This window comes from Hyperolius riggenbachi, chromosome 10 (assembly GCF_040937935.1).
Source record: "Hyperolius riggenbachi isolate aHypRig1 chromosome 10, aHypRig1.pri, whole genome shotgun sequence".
NCBI classification, from domain to species: domain Eukaryota; kingdom Metazoa; phylum Chordata; class Amphibia; order Anura; family Hyperoliidae; genus Hyperolius; species Hyperolius riggenbachi.
In genome coordinates, this window is record NC_090655.1 from 138,083,287 (window position 1) to 138,102,309 (window position 19,023).

Genomic DNA, 19,023 nt, shown 5'->3' on the forward strand with positions numbered 1-19,023 from the left:
CTCCACCCTCACCACCACCACCACCACCACCCCTGTTCGCAGCAGCCGCCCAGCAGGGCCTGGGGAGGAGGCCAGTTCACCGTCACTCGCCGACCTGTCATTCAGCAGTCTTTTGACCCCAGGCATCATGAGTAAATTGTCTGCTGTTGTTGGCGATCTTGAGGAGGAGATGCTGATGGGCACTTTGGGGGATGAGGGATTGGACAGCAAGACTGTGGCGACAGTCAAGCAGCCCATCCATGCATCAGGAGAGGAGTTTGGGGGGTCATCATCCCAGCAGGACATGTTTCAGGAGGGGGAGGATGATGATGACACGGTGACAGACAGAGACTGGGTGCCACCACCTCCAGGGGATGTCGTCCTCAGCAGCTCTGAGGAGGAGGAGGAGGATGCGCTTGTGGGCCTTGCAAGGAGGCGCATCATTGCAAGCATTGGCAGCAGTAGGCAGGTCCCACAGCCTGCTGGTGTCTCAGGCTCAGCAGCAGCAGCAGCAGCATCTGCCAGTACCACCACCAGCCGCACCCAAGGCCCCCCCCCCCAACCACCACAGGGAGACAGGCAGCAGCGGTTCCATGCCGTAGGGGGTCGTTTTTGTCACCAATCTGGCGTTTTTTCACCATGCCCACAGTGTACAGCAAGTACGCCACTTGCAACCACTGTCAGCGGAAGTTGAGCAGAGGTGCAGACCCCTTAAAGTTCAGCACCAGCTCGCTCATCAACCACCTTGCTGCGAAACATTTCCACCAGCATGAGGAGTTCCAGAGGCTGAAGGCATCTGGTGCTGGCAGTGGCACCACACCCATCACTGCACAGCCTTCAGCAGCAGCAGCAGCAGCAACAGCAGCCACCCGCCCTCCTGCTCCTCCAGCAGCACCAGCAGGAGTGCGGAAACGCACTGCTCCTCCCCCCTCTGCAACTCCTGCCGCCGACACTGAGGCCTGTTCTGGCAGCCAGTCCTCAGTGGCCTCCTCTGCTGTGTCTGCTGATTCCCGTGCCAGCAAAAGGCCAGAGCCTTTTGAGCGAGTCCTTCCAGGGGGTGGTTAGGGCTCTGCATCCCAGCAGCCGTCGCGTGCGGCAGCTGAACGGCTTGCTGGCACGGGCCATGTGCTTCCAACTCCTGCCGTACACGCTTGTGCAGGAGGGGAGCGACATGCGTGCGCGGCTTGCTTGCGCAGCCCCAGACTGGCAGCTCCCCAGCAGACACTTCTTCGCCCGCAAGGCCATTCCTGCACTGCACCGCTTTGTGATGGCCAATGTGGAGCGAGGGCTGGAGCACGCGGTTGGTGAAAGGGTCCACGTCACCATGGACTCCTGGAGCAGCCGCTTCGGGACAGGCCGCTACCTGTCCTTCACTGTCCACTGGGTCAGCTTGGTGGAAGGGGGTGAGGATGGGAGAGCAGCAGCGGGCACAGCAGCAGCAACACAGTGGGTGGTGCCCCCCCGCAGGGTCAGGGGAACTGCAGCAGGTTCCTCCGATCCTCTGCCATCCTCCGGCACACCTGGCCAAACCCCCCGCCTCAGCAGCAGCGTGAAGGCCCGCCACTGCCAAGCGCTGCTGCACTTGGTCAGCCTTGGGAAGACCAAGCTGACGGCAACCCATGTGTTGGCCAAACTCCAGGAGCAGGAGAGGATTTGGCTGACCCCCAGAGGCCTCAGAGTCGGAGAGGTGGTGGCCGACAATGGGGCCAATCTGGTTGCCGCAATAGACAGGGGAAACCTGACCCACATCCCCTGTCTTGCCCACGTGCTGAACCTGGTGGTGCAAAAGTTCTTGCGCACCTACCAGGGGATGGGTGAACTGCTGGAAACGGCAAGGAACGTTGTGCGTCACTTCCGGCGCTCGGCTGCAGCCTGTGCGAGCCTGGAAGACGTGCAAAAGGAGCTGGAGCTGCCATGCCATCGGCTGATCCTTGACGTTCCGACTCGCTGGAACTCCACCCTGGCGGTGTTGGAGCGTCTGGTTGAACAGAAGCACGCTGTCAACCAGTACCTTGCCCTGGCCACTGTTTCTGCTGCTCGGAGAAGGGACAAGACCAGCAACATCCCGTCCATCGTCCCCGATGATGACTGGAGGCACATGCAGCAGGTGTGCTTAGTGCTGGCTCCCTTTCTGCAGGCCACTAACATGGTGAGCAGGGACCATGCTATGGTCTGCGAGTGGGTGCCCCTGGTTTGTCTGCTGAACAGGGCCCTCGATGCTTTGCTGGAACAGGGAGCGGCAGCCTTGGACCAGCAGGAGCGGCAAGCAGCTGCACAGTCCACCTCTGAGGGGGAGGAGGAGGAGGACTTGGTGGAGGTCCCTGACCTTGCTGCTGATGAGGGGGATCAGCACAGCGCAGCTGAGTTGGTGCGGGGGTGGAGAGAGGATGAGGCGGCAGAGGAGGAGGATGAGGAGGACAGCACTGCCGTCGATGTGCCAGCACACGTGGCCCGCCTCTTCCCAATGGCAGCGCACATGCTGGCGTGCCTGCGCAAGGACCCCAGGGTGATCCAGATGAAGCAGAGGGAGGACATCTGGATCAGCATGATGTTGGACCCACGCCTCAAGGGGAAGTTGAGCCAGTTCCTGCCGCCTGCAGGAGGAGACCCAGCGCAACAAATAAGGAGCTTGCAGCAGGCCCTTGTTGAGCGCTTGGAGGAAGCCTTCCCCCAGCCTTCCACCCCCACTGTCCAGCAGCCAGCACAGAGGCAGCAGCAGGTGCCTGCATCCAGCAGCAAGCGCCCCACAGACCTGCTGTCTCTCAGCCACGAGCTCTACAGGACTGTAGAGGCTCCGGCAGCAGTGACTAGAGAGGAGGTGCATGATGCAGCAGCATCCTCCTCCGGTCACAGCCAGCGCCTGACCCGCATGGTGGCTGACTACATGGGGTCCTACAGCGAGCTTGACAGCGATGCCCCTGTTGATCCCATGGAGTATTGGGTCAAGCGCCTGGAGATCTGGAGCGAGCTGGCGCAGTACGCCCTGGAAGTGCTGTCCTGCCCCCCTTCCAGCGTGCTGTCCGAGCGCTGCTTCAGTGCAGCTGGTGGCGTGGTCACCGAGAAACGCTCACGTCTGTCTCACAAGTCTGTGGACAGACTGACGTTTCTCAAGATGAACCAGGCGTGGGTGGAAGGCGAGTTCCTGGCCCCTGTTGTCGGCGAGAGGGGGACATGAACTGGCTAAGAACCATCGTTAATGTGCCTTACCACCCTTTACCACCTCCTGGCTCCTGCTCACTAAGCCAGCCTGGTTCAGTTTGACTATTACGTCGCCTGCAGCCACACATTTTACACCTACAGTGGGCTGCTGTGTACTGCCCTTCTGCTGTCTGTCTGTGTTTCCCACTGCCAGGGTACACAGAATTACATTCTGCTGCCACTCTGCCACCAGCTATTACGTCAAACAATAGCTATATATCTGTGTAATTGGTTGTACAAACAAAACCAAAAAACCATAAAAAAAAAAAAAAAGGTTTAATTTTTCTGAGGTGCCCGGGTTGAAAACTGTGTTGTCCCAGTTGTGTATTGGACACGATGTGGGCTGCACGACCGCTGTCTGGGACCTCCTGTTGTGTTTATTTACAGCCCTGGTATCACCGCTAGGTACCAGGGCTATTATGTCACGCTGCCTGCCTGCTGCCACACTCACACTACTCCTCCATTCCTCCTGCTGCTGCTGTCTGTCTGTGTTTCCCACTGCCAGGGTACACAAAATTACCTTCTGCTGCCACTCTGCCACCAGCTATTACGTCAAACAATAGCTATATATCTGTGTAATTGGTTGTACAAACAAAACCAAAAAACCATTAAAAAAAAAAAAAAGGTTTAATTTTTCTGAGGTGCCCGGGTTGAAAACTGTGTTGTCCCAGTTGTGTATTGGACACGATGTGGGCTGCACGACCGCTGTCTGGGACCTCCTGTTGTGTTTATTTACAGCCCTGGTATCACCGCTAGGTACCAGGGCTATTATGTCACGCTGCCTGCCTGCTGCACTACTCACACTACTCCTCCATTCCTCCTGCTGCTGCTGTCTGTCTGTGTTTCCCACTGCCAGGGTACACAGAATTACCTTCTGCTGCCACTCTGCCACCAGCTATTACGTCAAACAATAGCTGCTCACATTACTCCTCCATTCCTCCTGCTGCTGTCGGTCTGTGTTTCCCACTGCCAGGGTACACAGAATTACATTCTGCTGCCACTCTGCCACCAGCTATTACGTCAAACAATAGCTATATATCTGTGTAATTGGTTGTACAAACAAAACCAAAAAAACATAAAAAAAAAAAAAAAAAAGGTTTAATTTTTCTGAGGTGCCCGGGTTGAAAACTGTGTTGTCCCAGTTGTGTATTGGACACGATGTGGGCTGCACAACCGCTGTCTGGGACCTCCTGTTGTGTTTATTTACAGCCCTGGTATCACCGCTAGGTACCAGGGCTATTATGTCAGGGCTATTATGTCACGCTGCCTGCCTCATTGACTGCCTGCTGCCACACACTCATCCTCCTCCTCCTGCTGCTGAATTTACCTCCTGCTGTCTGTGTGTTTCCACTGCCAGGGAGCACATACAATGGCGCTTCCAACATGCGTGCGCCACCAGCTATTTGTTACGCTCAAAAATAGCTGCATTTCTGTAAAAAAAAATAGAAAAGAGAAATAAGTGAAGAAGAAGACGATATAGAAGAAGATGAAGAAGAAGAAGAAGAAGAAGATGAAGATGAAGAAGAAGAAGAAGAAGAAGATGATGAAGAAGATGAAGAAGAAGATGAAGAAGATGAAGAAGATGCAGAAGAAGATGAAGAAGATGAAGGAGAAGAAGAAGAAGATGAAGAAGAAGAAGATGAAGAAGAAGAAGAAGAAGAAGAAGAAGAAGAAGAAGAGGAAGAAGAGGAAGAAGATGAAGAAGATGAAGAAGAAGATGAAGAAGATGAAGAAGATGAAGAAGAAGAAGATGAAGAAGATGAAGAAGATGAAGAAGAAGAAGAAGATGAAGAAGATGATGATGAAGAAGATGAAGAAGATGAAGAAGAAGAAGATGAAGAAGAAGAAGAAGAAGACAATATAGAAGAAGAAGAAGATATAGAAGAAGATATAGAAGAAGAAGATATAGAAGAAGGAGATATAGAAGAAGAAGAAGATAGAAGATAAAGAAGAAGAAGAAGAAGAAGAAGAAGTATATACAGTACTGAACAAAATTCTGGACACAACTTCTCTTTTCACCTTTTTTTTTTTAAAGGAACATCCCCACATAATCACTTGCTGTTGTTACTTGGAAAAAAAGATGTTTCTTGCATCATTCACCCTCAAAACAAGTGTTGGAAGCTATTTAAGGCCAATTCGAATAGTCAGCTCGAATAATGAGCTCGAATACCGACTCGAATAGTGAGCTCGAAGTCCGAGGTCGAATCGAATAGTAAAAATTATTCGACTCGAATATTCGACTGACCTCGAATAATTTACTATTCGAATTCGACCAAACTCGAATTTTAAAAAGGGGTATTTGAGCACCACGTATTTGAAATGATCAAATTCAGTAACGCATTCCCCCTAGTTGGTTCCGTTACCATTTGAGTCAGGTAACTGTCCTGTAGTGATGCCAGAAATCTGCTGCTTTTACCAGATTAGAAATCACCCTTTGAACTTGCAGCAAACCTTATCTAAAGCTGTCTATCACTGTTTCTTGGCTGTTTAAGTGCTTCAGAAAACATGACTTTATTTGACCAACTGGGTCCAACAGCTCAGAGAAGCTCTTTTGCATAGATAAGAACTGAAGTTTATTTTTAACTCTTTCTGCACTGGAAAATTTCATTACACTATTTTCTTTGCTACGTATGTTCTATTTCCTAGCTGTACTACACATACAATTCATTATGTCCTGAGTTTATTTTCACTTCAGGTTTGCTTAATGCAATACCAGTTGCCTGCTATCCTGCTGATCCTCTGCCTCTAATACTTGTAGCCATAGACTCTGAACAAGCATATGCAGATCTAGTGGCGTAGCTAAGGAGCGAATAGCCCCAGTGCGAGTTTTACATTGGGGCCCCCAAGCACTCTATACCTAATTGATACGGTGCACCAAAACCTGCCATGGACAACCACAGTGGCAGAAGTGCAAGTAGTGGATGGGGAACAGTTTGTTAATGATTACTACTATTCAAAGCATCTATAGAATTGATTATAACCAGCACAGGGCCAATAGAGAGCTAATACCGTGCTTGAGGGAGGGCCCTCTGGCCCAAGGGCCCTGATGCGGCCGAGACCTCTGAAACCCCTATTGCTACACCACAGTGCAGATCAGGTGTTTCTGACATTATTGTCAGATCTGACCAGATTAGCTGCATGCTTGTTTCTAGTGTAGCCAAATAGATCAGCAGGGCTGCCAGGCAACTGGTATTACTTAGAAGGAAATACATAGGGCAGCCTCCATATTCTTCTCACTTCAGTTGTCCTTTAAACAGTTTTTAAACTTTTTATGACATTGTGGAAATTGGCTTTGAATCATTTGCAACAAACAGTTATTTCTCATTCCTTCTTTTTACTAGCTAGAACATATCTTGTTCAGCTTTGCTACACCGATTTAATCTAATTTAAAATGAATAAATGTATTGTCAATAATATTGTGTACCCTCATATAATTATATGAGGGTACACAATATTATTGACAATACATTTATTCATTTTAAATTAGATTAAATCGGTGTAGCATGGTTGTAAGATGGTTCCAGATTCATGTCAGACTTGCAGAATCTGGACCTCTTCCCTGAACACCTGACAAATGCACTTTGCTGAAGAAATAGACAGCTGGCTAGATGAAGAGACAGGTGGCAGCGCCACTGCTGAGGGCAGTTCATGTACTCTACCAGTGTATGTGTCCTGCCAGGAGATTTTACTTTGGGTTATTAGGTGCTTCTTATTCCTGAAAAGCCAAGAATATAATGCATTGCTATGTTTGCATTGGCAGGGTGGTTTAAATAGCTAATTAAGGGTTAATTACAAACTGTTACGACTGTTTAGCTATATTCTTCAGCACGCTACGTACAAAAAGCTTAACATGTATGCTGGACTGACCGTTTGTGGCTATTTTGGAGCCACAAGCAAATTTTGTCTCCCCCTCACCCTCCAAGCTTATTACTACAAAAATCTTAGTCACATTAATGTGGTCTGAAACTCAGCATTTCTTCTTGCTCTAAAAGATTATTTACAGCCTTAAATCTACTACTACCAGAACAAAAACATTTTTTAGCAGAACAGCGTTCAAACAGTAAGACACAGCACTTTGTTCCACAGTGGAAAGCTCCTCCAGCTTATGATCCGCATCCAGAGAGGAGAAAACATTATCTTTTGTTTATATTCCTCAGTGTTACAATTAGTTACAGCCAGCCACCTGCTGAAACTGAACTGTACTGTGCTCACAAGCAGAGACAGGTGATAAATAATCACTAAATAGCTGCTGTATTTACTGTATATATTAAAAAATCTATGAATAAAATGCAATGACAGCTTTAATAGCAGATAAACTGTACTGTCGGACCTTGGAATTTGTAAACAGGCAATATTACTTGTGTACAAAAGCAAATATGATAACTCTATGGATAATAAAAAGAAATTGAATTGTGCAGAGACTAACAATAGATAGGCCATATATATATATATATATATATATATATATATATATATATATATATATATACATACATACATATGTAGTGCACCCTCCTGCTCTAGTCACCCCAGGCCTCTGCCTGGTTTGTCTATGTCTTAAAACAGCCTTGACCTCCATACATGATTTATACATAAATGAGCTTGCATTTCTGGGAAACAGTCGCCCTTTTATGGGAATATCATCTACCATACACTAGAGATGGCCTGAACGGGTCGCTGGCGAACGGTTCCCGGCAAACTTCCGTGGTTCACTTTTCCATAAGTTCGATTCGCCCCCATAGTGCATCATTAGGGTCAACTTTGACCATCTTCATCACAGTCAGCAGGCACATTGTAGCCAATCAGGCTACACTCCCTCCTGGAGCCACTCCCCACCTTATAAAAGGCAGGCAGCACCAGGCATTGGACTCACTTGTGTGTCTGCAGTACTTAGAGAAGGGAAAGCTGCTGCAGACTCTCATAGGAAAAGCTTAGTTAGGCTCTTGTAGGCTTGTTAGCTTGCTCCTTGCTGATTCTTATTGCTAAAAAAGCACCACTAAATAGCTCTTTTGAGAGCTAATCTTGTTCTTGTGATCTATTTCTTTTTTTGTGTGTGTGGCCCACTTGCATTATTTACAGCCCTGTCAGTCAGTCGCAGCTGGCCTTTGGTGTAATTCCTACTGTGCCACTGTCAGGCCCAGCACATTCAGTGACTACCCGTGTGTGTGACAGGCAGCTGCAGATTTGTAATCCCATCCCAATCACTGCACCTGTTCACTGTTCAGTGCACCTACCTACCTTCCTACCTACGTGAGTGCATGCATTGTTAATACCACCAGTCATTGCACCTGTTCACGGCAGTACGTGTGTGTGTGTGTGTGTGTGTGTGTGTGTGTGTGTGTGTGTGTGTGTGTGTGTGTGACAGGTGCACATTTGTAATACCCATTACTGCATATACCTACCTGTTGTGTTCAGTGCACCCACCTACCTACGTGAGTGCACGCAGTGTGATATACCACTCCGTACATACCTGTTAACTGCACCTGTATGACTGCACATTGTATTAGTCAAGTCAGTACATACCTTTCACTTCATCCCCCCCAATATGGACAAAACAAAAGGCAGAACCAGAGGCAGGCCACCTGGCTGGTCTGTTCGAGGTCACGTGTGGCCCTTGACCAAAGTACAGTGTTCAGAAGAAGACACGTGCCATCAACCCCCAATATTGTCAGGACGTAGTTGACTATTTAACACAGAACACCTCATCTTTCTCAGCTTCCGCACGGAAGCTTGACATATCTTCCTCCTCCTGCTTTGATTCTGGCACCCCACTTAACACTCAGTCGGCCGCCATCACCAAAGTGCCATCACCCCAGAGCTCAGCCGTGTGGAAATTTTTTTGTGTGTCTGCCTCAGATGAGAGCAATGCCATCTGTACTCTCTGCCACCGAAAATTAAGCCATGGAAAGACCAAGGCCACATACACACATCAGACCATAGTCTTTGGAAAATGAAAGATCACAGACCAATTTTACCCCCTTCCCTGTAGTATGAGAGCCATACCTACACAGTCTATTCTATGGAGCTGAACTCCCCATCAGACAGAAATCTTTGCAAGATGCTGCACACAAAGATGCTGTAGACATTCAAAAGATCAGTATCTGCAAAAGATCTGTTCCTGCAAAAGATCTATTCCTGCAAAATGCATTCATAGTCTGTGATATCTGCAGATCATCATACACACCTTGTTTAACAGACATTAATCTGCAGATCAGATCCACCAGGATGGATTTTCAGATCTGCAGATGATTGTCTGATCTGCAGATGAATGTCAGTTAAACAAGGTGTGTATGATGATCTGCAGATCTCATAGACTATGAATGCAATTTGCAGGAACGGATCTTTGGCAGGAACAGATCTTTTGCAGATACTGATCTTTTGTGTCTGTGTGTGCAGCATCTTGCAAAGATATTTTTCTGATGGGGAGTTCAGCTCCATAGAAAAGACTGTGAAGGTATGGTTCTCATACTACATGAAGGGTGGTAAGATTGGTCTGTGATCTTTCATTTTCCAAAGACTATAGTCTGATGTGTGTATGAGCCTTAAGTTAGTCCCCACACACAGCATCTCTGCCTGCACGCCGTGTGACTGCCTGCCCCAAGACTAAAGGTGCATACACACATCAGACTATAGTCTTTGGAAAATTAAAGATTACAGACCAATCTTACCACCCTTGATGTAGTATGAGAGCCATACCTTTACAGTCTTTTCTATGGTAAAAACAAGGAACACCAAGAGCCCCAATAGTGTAATATGTACTGGTAAATGGTTACTAGATAGAGTAAATATTAATACTCACAAACCAGGGTTACCATTAGGCAACCACTGTAAAGGCAGGTGGGGAGATTTTCCTGACCCCACTCAGGAATAAGAAGTCGCTCTCTGTAGATGAGAAAAAGGGGGTTCAACCCTCCACCCAGGGTGGACTCAATGTTATGCAGGAGAACAGAGGCGCCAAATCCTTTATCCTTTTGGCGCCTCTGTTCTCCTGCATAATAGTCTTTTCTATGGAGCTGAACTCCCCATCAGAAAAAAATATTTGCAAGATGCTGCACACAAAGATGCTGTACAGACACAAAAGATCAGTATCTACAAAAGATCTGTTCCTGCAAAAGATCCGTTCCTGCAAATTGCATTCATAGTCTATGAGATCTGCAGATCATCATACACACCTTGTTTAACAGACATTCATCTGCAGATCTGAAAATCCATCCTGGTTTATCTGATCTGCAGATGAATGTCAGTTAAACAAGGTGTGTATGTGTTCCTTTGGCAGGAACAGATCTTTTGCAGATACTGATCTTTTGTGTCTGTACAGCATCTGTGTGTGCAGCATTTTGCAAAGATTTTTTCTGATGGGGAGTTCAGCTCCATAGAATAGACTGTGTAGAAATGCTCCCATACTACATAAAGGGTGGTAGGATTGGTCTGTGATCTTTCATTTTCCAAAGACTATAGTCTGATGTGTGTATGCACCTTAAATCGCTCCCCACACAGCATCCCTGCCCGCAGGCCGGTTAACTGCCTTCTCCGCCACCACCAACAGGGTCCAGGACTCCAGGTGGATTCCTGAATTTTATAAGGCCACTGCTAGCAGCGGCCGCTATAATAATTTTTCTGCTGCATGTGCATGCCTGCCTAATTTTTCTGGCTGCACTGCAGCTGCAACAACAAAACAAAAGGCATGTACATGTGCCAATTTCCCTTCGTGACCATTACCTTGCCGCGGTGAAGGGGCTTGCGTATCACAATGAAGAAATGACCGCCGGCTATATGAGTGTCTTGGGGGGGGGGGGGGGCAGCACACCCACGATAATAAGGTCTTTGCTTCATTGTGGACAGACCAAATTTGATTAGCTGGACAGTCACTGTTCTGTCATTCAGCTACCTCAACCATATGGGTTGGAAAAGCCACCAACACCTGCACTCTTGTCATGGTGCGCACCAGTCCAACACGGCCGTCACAACACAAACATCTGTTTGCGGTACGTTACACAGTGAGTTTGGTGTGTCAGTGTGAAGCAGTACTCTAATTACACTCCCTGATTAATGTATACACATGCAAGATGTTTTAAAGCACTTTAGGCCTGCAATTTAGCATTCAGTGTGATTTCTGCCCTTAAAACGCTGCTTTGCGTCAAATCCAGATTTTTCTCCAGGACTTTTGGCGTCTATCCCACTCATCCATGCAAAAACTCAAGAGGTTAGACCCCTTGAAACATCTTTTCCATCACTTTTCTGGCCAGCATAAGTGTTTCTAGTTTTCAAAGTTCGTCTTCCCATTGAAGTCTATCGCGGTTTTCAAAAGTTTGCACCAACGGAACTTTTGCGGAAGTTCGCGAACCGAAAAACGGAGGTTCGGGCCATCTCTACCATACACTTGACATATGCATAGTTAAAGGCTAGTCTTGTCTTTATGTTTCAGTTTGGACCTAGCTAAGTTATTTTCAGATTCTTTTTCTTGTGCTTCTTTGAAACCAATGCAACAGTTCTCTGTGAGGAGCATAGAAACTCCTGCCTAGCTGCATGATGAACAACTGGACAGTGTACAGTAGTAGATCATTTTACTCTTTATGAACATGTGCTCTGATCCTGCTGTCACCCATGTGATTACTCCTAAACCTCTCCCTTCTGATGACTCATGGGCCCATATGCAATTAACTTTTTCTCCGTAGTTTTCTCCTAGGTGATATTTTCAAAATCGTCATTAAAATGCCTATTAAACCTCCAGCATGCGAACAAATAGAATAATTTTGACTGTAATTTTTCATCCACTTTTTAATACTTTTTCAGTTGCAAATTGCTGAAAAGTTATTCTAAGTAGAAAATGAAAAAATATCTTCTAGGAGAAAACTCAGGACAAAAAGTGAATTGCATATGGGCCATGTTGTCTTCCTTTGCATGAGTGAGAGAATTAGATAGCTGAGGGGATGAAGCACATACACTTGCACTATAACTGTACCTGCAAGGATCAGGAATCAATCCCTAGGGCTACAGGTCTGCGCATAACTTTACACAGCCAAGCAACATGTAATGTAATGTTGCTATAGGGAGGAGGGGAGGGATGACAAGGCTGTACTCAATGCACAATCATGTGTATGAGGCTTCATTCTGTATCTAAACAAGTGAAAATCCAATACGTGTCAGGTGACAGGAAGAAGTCAGAAGTGATCACATAGGATGCAGCTGGGTCACTGAACTGAGCCGCAGACTCCACTACTAAAGTAGTTTATTTTCATTGCAGTTTTCATGCAGTTGGACCAGACAGAAGAATGATTTTAGGAGATGAAACATCAACTTCTATTAAACATTTCGTTTTCAGGATGTACCACTACCAGTGAATTCATATGCAAAGATATACTAAAAGGGTCACGTTAAAAATTAAAATTATTTTGCTCTTTTCTCCCCTCTTCTGTAATCAGAATATATATCTTTCATACAGCTGGCTTTATGCAGCATTAGGCAGCCAAACGAGATATGCAGACAGAGGTCTAGAATGCACCAGCAGCTTTAAAATGAAAAATTTAGTCTGAAGCTGCTAATGGGTAGAGATGTCGAGAATATAGAAGTTTCCATTCCTGAACAGCAAACTTCCAAAAATGTTTGCAAACGGGCAAACCGCCATAGACTTCAATGGACTGTTTCTGGCCACAAAAGTGATGGAAAACTTGTTTCAAGGGGTCTAACACCTGGTCAGGGGCATGCCGGAGGGGGATCGATGGCAAAAGTCTCACCAAAAATTACGGAGCTGACGCAAAGTCGAGTTTTAATCCCTAAAGGCAAGAAATCACATTATGCACAGCTCTGGGTGTTAGTGGGCTGTGGAGTGTCACACACAGAGAGATACAATAGTACTATCAGAATACAGTGAAATAATAATGCATTGGAGTAGTTCTGTGCGTGCAACTTAATGTAGCAACAGCAGTAGTGTGCACACAGCTCTGGGTGTCAGCAGGCTGTGGAGTGTTACACAAACAAAAAAACACAGGAGACAGTGTGAATAAACGAAATGAATAAACATTAATTGTTAGGTCATGAAATCTATAAAAGGAAGGGCTGCATCCCCCAATGAAGGCATTGTTAATTATGAATCCAACATATATGGTCTCCGTGCCTATTTGATTCGGGGTTTCTATATGCATGCATAGAAACAGATATTCACATGGAATTTGGAACACCTGTATAAATCTAGCAAGGCGGTGTTTACCGCCACATCACTAGCCCTCAAAAGGGCTGTTTGGGATGCTTTCACAGCAAGTGAGGAATAAGAACACAGGCCTATCTAATGCTTTCCCTACCTATCTGCAGCAAATTTGACTTTGCTCTCACTAACAGTCAGAAGCAAGCAGAGAATGGATCCAATATGGCCACCGCAGTTGCTTTTTGATAAGGGGAGGTGGTGGTCCAGGAGAGGGTGCTAGCTGATTGACTGCCATGTGTCTGCTGACTGTTAGGTAAGGGTCAAAGTTTGGCTCCATGATGATGTATAGGGGATGGGTCGAACACGCCATATGTTCACAGTTCGTGGAGTGGAAGTGGAAGTTCGCTGGATACTGTCTGCGGGCGAACTGTTCGGGCCTCCTCTACTAATGGGTCAATCCTAACTGTGCAACCAAACATGGTCACTATGGTCCTTCAATTTGTTAAGTCACCCTCTTTTGGGTGAGGGAGTCCACCTTGAAAGGTCCAATAACTCCACATGGTTTTGGTTGAATACATTCAACTAATTCCAGGGAAATTCCAGGGAAATTTTGACTAAAATTCCATTTTAACTAATAATAGAATATCTAAATAACCCAAAAGAAGTATATTAGTGGCAATGAAGCAGTTACATAGATACCTGCCAGTATTGTTGTTTGCAATATTCAGATCTTACAGGAAGTGTTACAAACAGTTATTTTAGTAATCATGCCATGCTCTCATGTGAACATTTACTAATACATTATGCAGTATGAAACAATTGTAGTAGGTTTTTTTGTGCAATGCAAAAGCACAATAAAAGTCCTGTGAGAGTCCCATTTCTACGTATGTATCCCCTCACTTCACTGCACCTACATTTAATATTTACTTGATATTGCGAAAGTCCCATTCATCATAGTCTGCGTAAGGGGTCTCAAGATGTTCCTATTCTAATACACAGGGCAAAGCGCAATTTATCATCTCCCACAAATGTAAGGCAAGCCACTAAGCAGCTAATTGCCATGGAAACTTTGGGCTTTTATATCATTGTGTAGATCTATTCAAATTAACTCCTTCAGTTTGTGAGGATTTCAAGGGCTGTTATTGCAAAATGTCAATGTGTGTCATGGGTTTTCTCATTCATTAAAGAAGTGCAAAATAATATTGTAGAAACTGCAATATACTACAGGATGAAATACATAAAACATAAATATGACTACCATTATTACTATTATTACTTATCAGGGAAGAGCACCGTAATTTACATTCTGAATTCTGAATGAATTTGAGGCTTTAGACTTGTAGACTGCGGAAGGGGGGTTAACTCACCCTTGTCGCTGCCAAGGGTGACGCCAAAACTTCCTCCATCAAAGCCAGAAGGAGGAAGTATTGGAGTGATATGGAAAGCATCAGGGAGCACAGCAGCCAGAGGTGGTGACAAGGGTGAGTTAACCCCCTGCTGCAGCTCCCCAAGTTCAAATTTGATTGGGCCACTTTCAAAATATAGGGCATAATGCCCGCAGCATTGATCATACCTCACCATTCTTTAACCGACCCACTTGGGTTTCAACAGTTGAAACTATGTAAAGATGAGAGTCTCAGATCCCCTACCCCTTGCAAATCACTCTTGCTTTCCCATCCCTGATGGCCAGGAGAAGGTGGGGTTAATAGAATGAAGATTCATGTTGCTATTTCGTCACCCCCTTAATGAAGAAGTGGCCATATAGCCACTCCACTAAAGATAATAGCAACCAGAAGCTATGACCTCGGCATATCTGATGGAGTATTTGATACTTCCCAATATAGAACAATGGATGGAGATCCTTTGTGCCAAACTGAAATAAGCCCCAGCAGGATGTATAGGTCAAGCAAGCAAAGTGTGCCAAATCTAAGATGGCGAAAAAAGAAGAAGAAAGAATTGGGCAGCTTCACTAAACAGCAGTAAAATTCACACGAGTACCCAATGCATGTAAAGTTTACGTAAAATGCCTACCGCATTGCTCAAATCGTGCAGTTCACATTACATACACAACACATGTATTTCTTGTATAATGCTCATTACACAGATAGTGTAAAGCATTTTATGTATGCATCACAAGTTGGGGTAACGCCTATTGTGTGCCTACATACATTTTACTATTGTTTAGTGGATCTGTCCCATTTTACCATAGCAGGTATGATTGATTATTATTATTTGTATTTTCTACTTCACCATTGTATTACTTGCGCTGCTCATATACTTTAATCCTGCTTGGGTAGAACATTTCCCAATCCAGCATTTAGAAGGTGAAATCTAAATAAGTTGGTTACATAAAGCAGGGATAGATTACCTTTTTATGCTTGGGTGAGCATGGCTAATTTAGAATATGTTATAAAGAATGTCCTTATAGACCAGAAGTCAGAGTGCTGCATGGCTCAGTTTCAATCCATTGTCCATAGTGTCATTTTCAAAACACCAAGACTGCACTGTAAACTGCAAGTCGATATCAGCTTTCACAGACAATGGTGTGAACATTTGTGCATATTTGCCGTGTTTTATTTCTCATTTTTCATTCTGTATTTTTCCTCCTGGCATAAAATTATGATATTATGAAATAGGAATCCTGGCAGTGGCTGACGATATACTTTTCCAGATATTGTATTAGCTAAGCTAAGTTATATCTTTTCCTAAAGAGAAATATTGCAATGCATTTTTCAGACATCATAACCTTGTACCTCTCCCAACTCCCAGAATCCCATGAGTGAGCCAATCTTTTAAGGTTCATTTAGTTATCAGGTTTCCCGGAAAATATGGATATAGGCCGTTTAGCTTGGTTACATTATAGCAGTTGGGAGATGGATGACTTCACTTCGTAATCAGAAATGTGCACCTTTAAATTATTGATGCCGCTTTTCATATTTCCACTGTTTTCTTGAAAGATCTATGATTTACAAGAGGCTTCACGGAGAAATGATAAGAAATTAAATTATCTGATACATGTGTAAACCTATAGGGCAAACAAGATTTAATTATCATTGCTTTAAAAGTGTCATGTCTAACCTGATTTAGGAGATCTGTAATATCTCCATTACTATCACTGCCCCTTCACAAGGAATAAGAAAGTGCAGGCTGGCAAAGTGAACGATGACGTTATAATCAGCTAAAGCAGGATTTCTCAGCACCATATACCATGTACACTTTCATGAAAGATAGTGTTTATTAAGTTCATCCTGTTGTGGAAAACCGGGTCTTAAGCATCCCTTGATACTTATATAATTGTTAGGAGTGTTCCTCTATTATTATTATTATTATTTAGTACCTATATAGCACCAACATCTTCCGCAGCGCTGTACAGAAGTAATATGTCTTGTCACTTCTTCAGAGGAGCTCACAATCTAATCCCTACCATAGTCATATGTCTACGTATGTATTGTGTAGTGTATGTATCGTAGACTAGGGACAATTTAGGGGAAGCTAATTAACTTGTTTGTATGTTTTTGGGATGTAAACCGGGAGGAATATTCCGGAAGGACCTCGGAGTGCCCAGAGGAAACCCACACAGACACGAGGAGAACATACAAACTCCATGCAGATAGTGCCCTGGCTGGGATTTGAACCGGGAACCCATCGCTGTAAGGTGAGAGCGTTAACCACTACACCACCATGCTGCATGAATGCCTTGCAAACATTCGCTTGTGTTTGTTAAATGTTAAACACTTGTTAAGAATACAGTACATGTTTGTAATAAAACGTACCTGAAGTCACACAGAAAAATAAACTAGATACTTAACTCAGTCCAGAGGCTTCCCTAATCTTCTTATGCCCCTGGTTCATTCTAAACATATTCAACAATATTGTCGCATGTGTTGCTCGGAGCTGCACTCCTCTCCAAGACCTGGCCGCTGTGCAGTAGCACAAAGCCGTTTGTGCAGTGTTTTAACACCAGAACTCACACAGAAGCAGCGTGCACACACTTGTACACGGAGGGGAGAGCAGCTGCAAAGAAGAAGAGTGTTGAGTAGTATCGGAGAAGCTTTTGTAGCATCCAGAGGCTTCACTCTACTGATATATTTAGTTTTTGTTTTCTTTTTCATTATTTTACTTTACTTTTATTACTTTTATTTTACTTCACATTTTCTTTAAATGTTATTTAGCATTTTATTAATCCTAAAATTTACGATGTACTAACTGCAACAAGTTTAAGTACCTCGCAAGTCCAGCATTAGTACACTCTGGAATACCCGTACTTTACGTTGAGAGCCTAATGTCTAAATGTCTAATGTACAAATCACTGTTATTCTAGTGTTGTTCAGAAATTCTTTTCATGGCTGTGATTTATTTTATGTACAAATCTATGGCCATAAGAATACTCTGCAGTTATGGTAATGACCATAATGGAGTTATGAAATTCACCCTCAACCGGTAAAAATTGTTAGGGAATGCTATAGTTTTATAATTTAGTTTAATTTCCAAAAATAAGCGCATGTCAAGATGAACAGAACCCAGAGGTCTCAGTCCACTGACCTGTTTACATGGAGCTCTTGGAACCTTAATGGATGCTACAATTTATGGTGCACTCATGCATTGTGGATTGTAGATGTGATTTATGGTGTCATTCTCTCCTGACTTCACTGGCTGCTACACAATCTGATTTGTATGGGAATTTGATATCTGTATACTGGGCCAGATGTGTCTATTGTAAGGACAGACAGTGATAGATTTTATACAAGCAAGCTACACAGAATTAATAATGGTATCCTTTTATCATGTGCAATACTGTTACATTAAATACAATGTGTCAGAAAAACAAAAGCTTGTATATCATCTCTTAATTTTCGACATGTAATTATTTGTCTTTTTTTTAACTTGCTTTCACCACATTTCCCTAAATATAAGACACTGTCATATATTCATTTCCCCCCCAAATATGTGCATGGGCTTTTTTTCTTAGGGGGGGGGGGGGTGCTAATGGACCCTCGTATGAGATCAAGGCAGCACCTCATTCTTACTCTCTGCCTGCTGCAGGACTACTGACAGCTGGCAGTGTGACATAGAAATACTGCACAGGACTCCCTGAAAAGATCACCGAGCTCCTCGCTCTCTCTCCATATCTCCCCTTCTTGATCATGACATCTGCAGTAACACCCCTAAGCTACCTCATCCTCTGCTATAGCCAATCAAGGTTCTGTTGAAAAAGAATAGGAACTTCTGGAGGGGTAGACGCTATGTTATGGGGAGATTTGCAAGGTGTGCAGCTATTATAGCTGAATGGAGGGTGACGCAGTCACAAGGGATTATATAAGAGAGAACAGAGGCGCCAGAAGGATAAAAGGGGTTTTAAAGGAGCTTAAAAGCCAAAACTTGGTAATTAGAGGAGGCAGTGGTGGACTTACCCCCTCCAAGCAGACACAACATGACTGTACATTCAGTCTATTTATTAACGAACTCCAGATAAAACAAAGCAACGCGTTTCACGGGTCAGCGCCCGCTTCCTCAGGCAATAGAAAAAGGAGTTACAGCATCTAGCAAAACAAACGACACTCAGCGCCTCTGGCAGACATTTTTTACAAATAAATAACTGCAAAGTGGTGTGTGCATAATTATTCGGCCCCCTTTGATCTGAGTGCAGTCAGTTGCCTATAGACATTGCCTGATGAGTGTAAATGACTAAATAGAGTGCAACTGTG

The 19,023-nt window shown here is 44.6% G+C and overlaps 1 protein-coding gene across 15 annotated transcripts in view; it reads right to left on the bottom strand.

Moving 5' to 3' along the window:
* Positions 1 to 19,023, bottom strand: part of LOC137536207 (leukocyte tyrosine kinase receptor-like) — a 522,796-nt gene that overhangs the window by 255,521 nt on the left and 248,252 nt on the right. Inside the window, exon 8 of one of the 15 annotated variants that reach the window (XM_068258318.1) lies at positions 4,505 to 4,607. The exons of 13 other annotated variants lie outside the window; for them this stretch is intronic. The gene's annotated coding sequence lies outside the window, so the exon portion shown is untranslated. Of the gene's footprint in view, positions 1 to 4,504; positions 4,608 to 17,280; positions 17,333 to 19,023 lie in introns of those variants that run through there. One more of the 15 variants, XM_068258321.1, reaches the window with a different exon arrangement.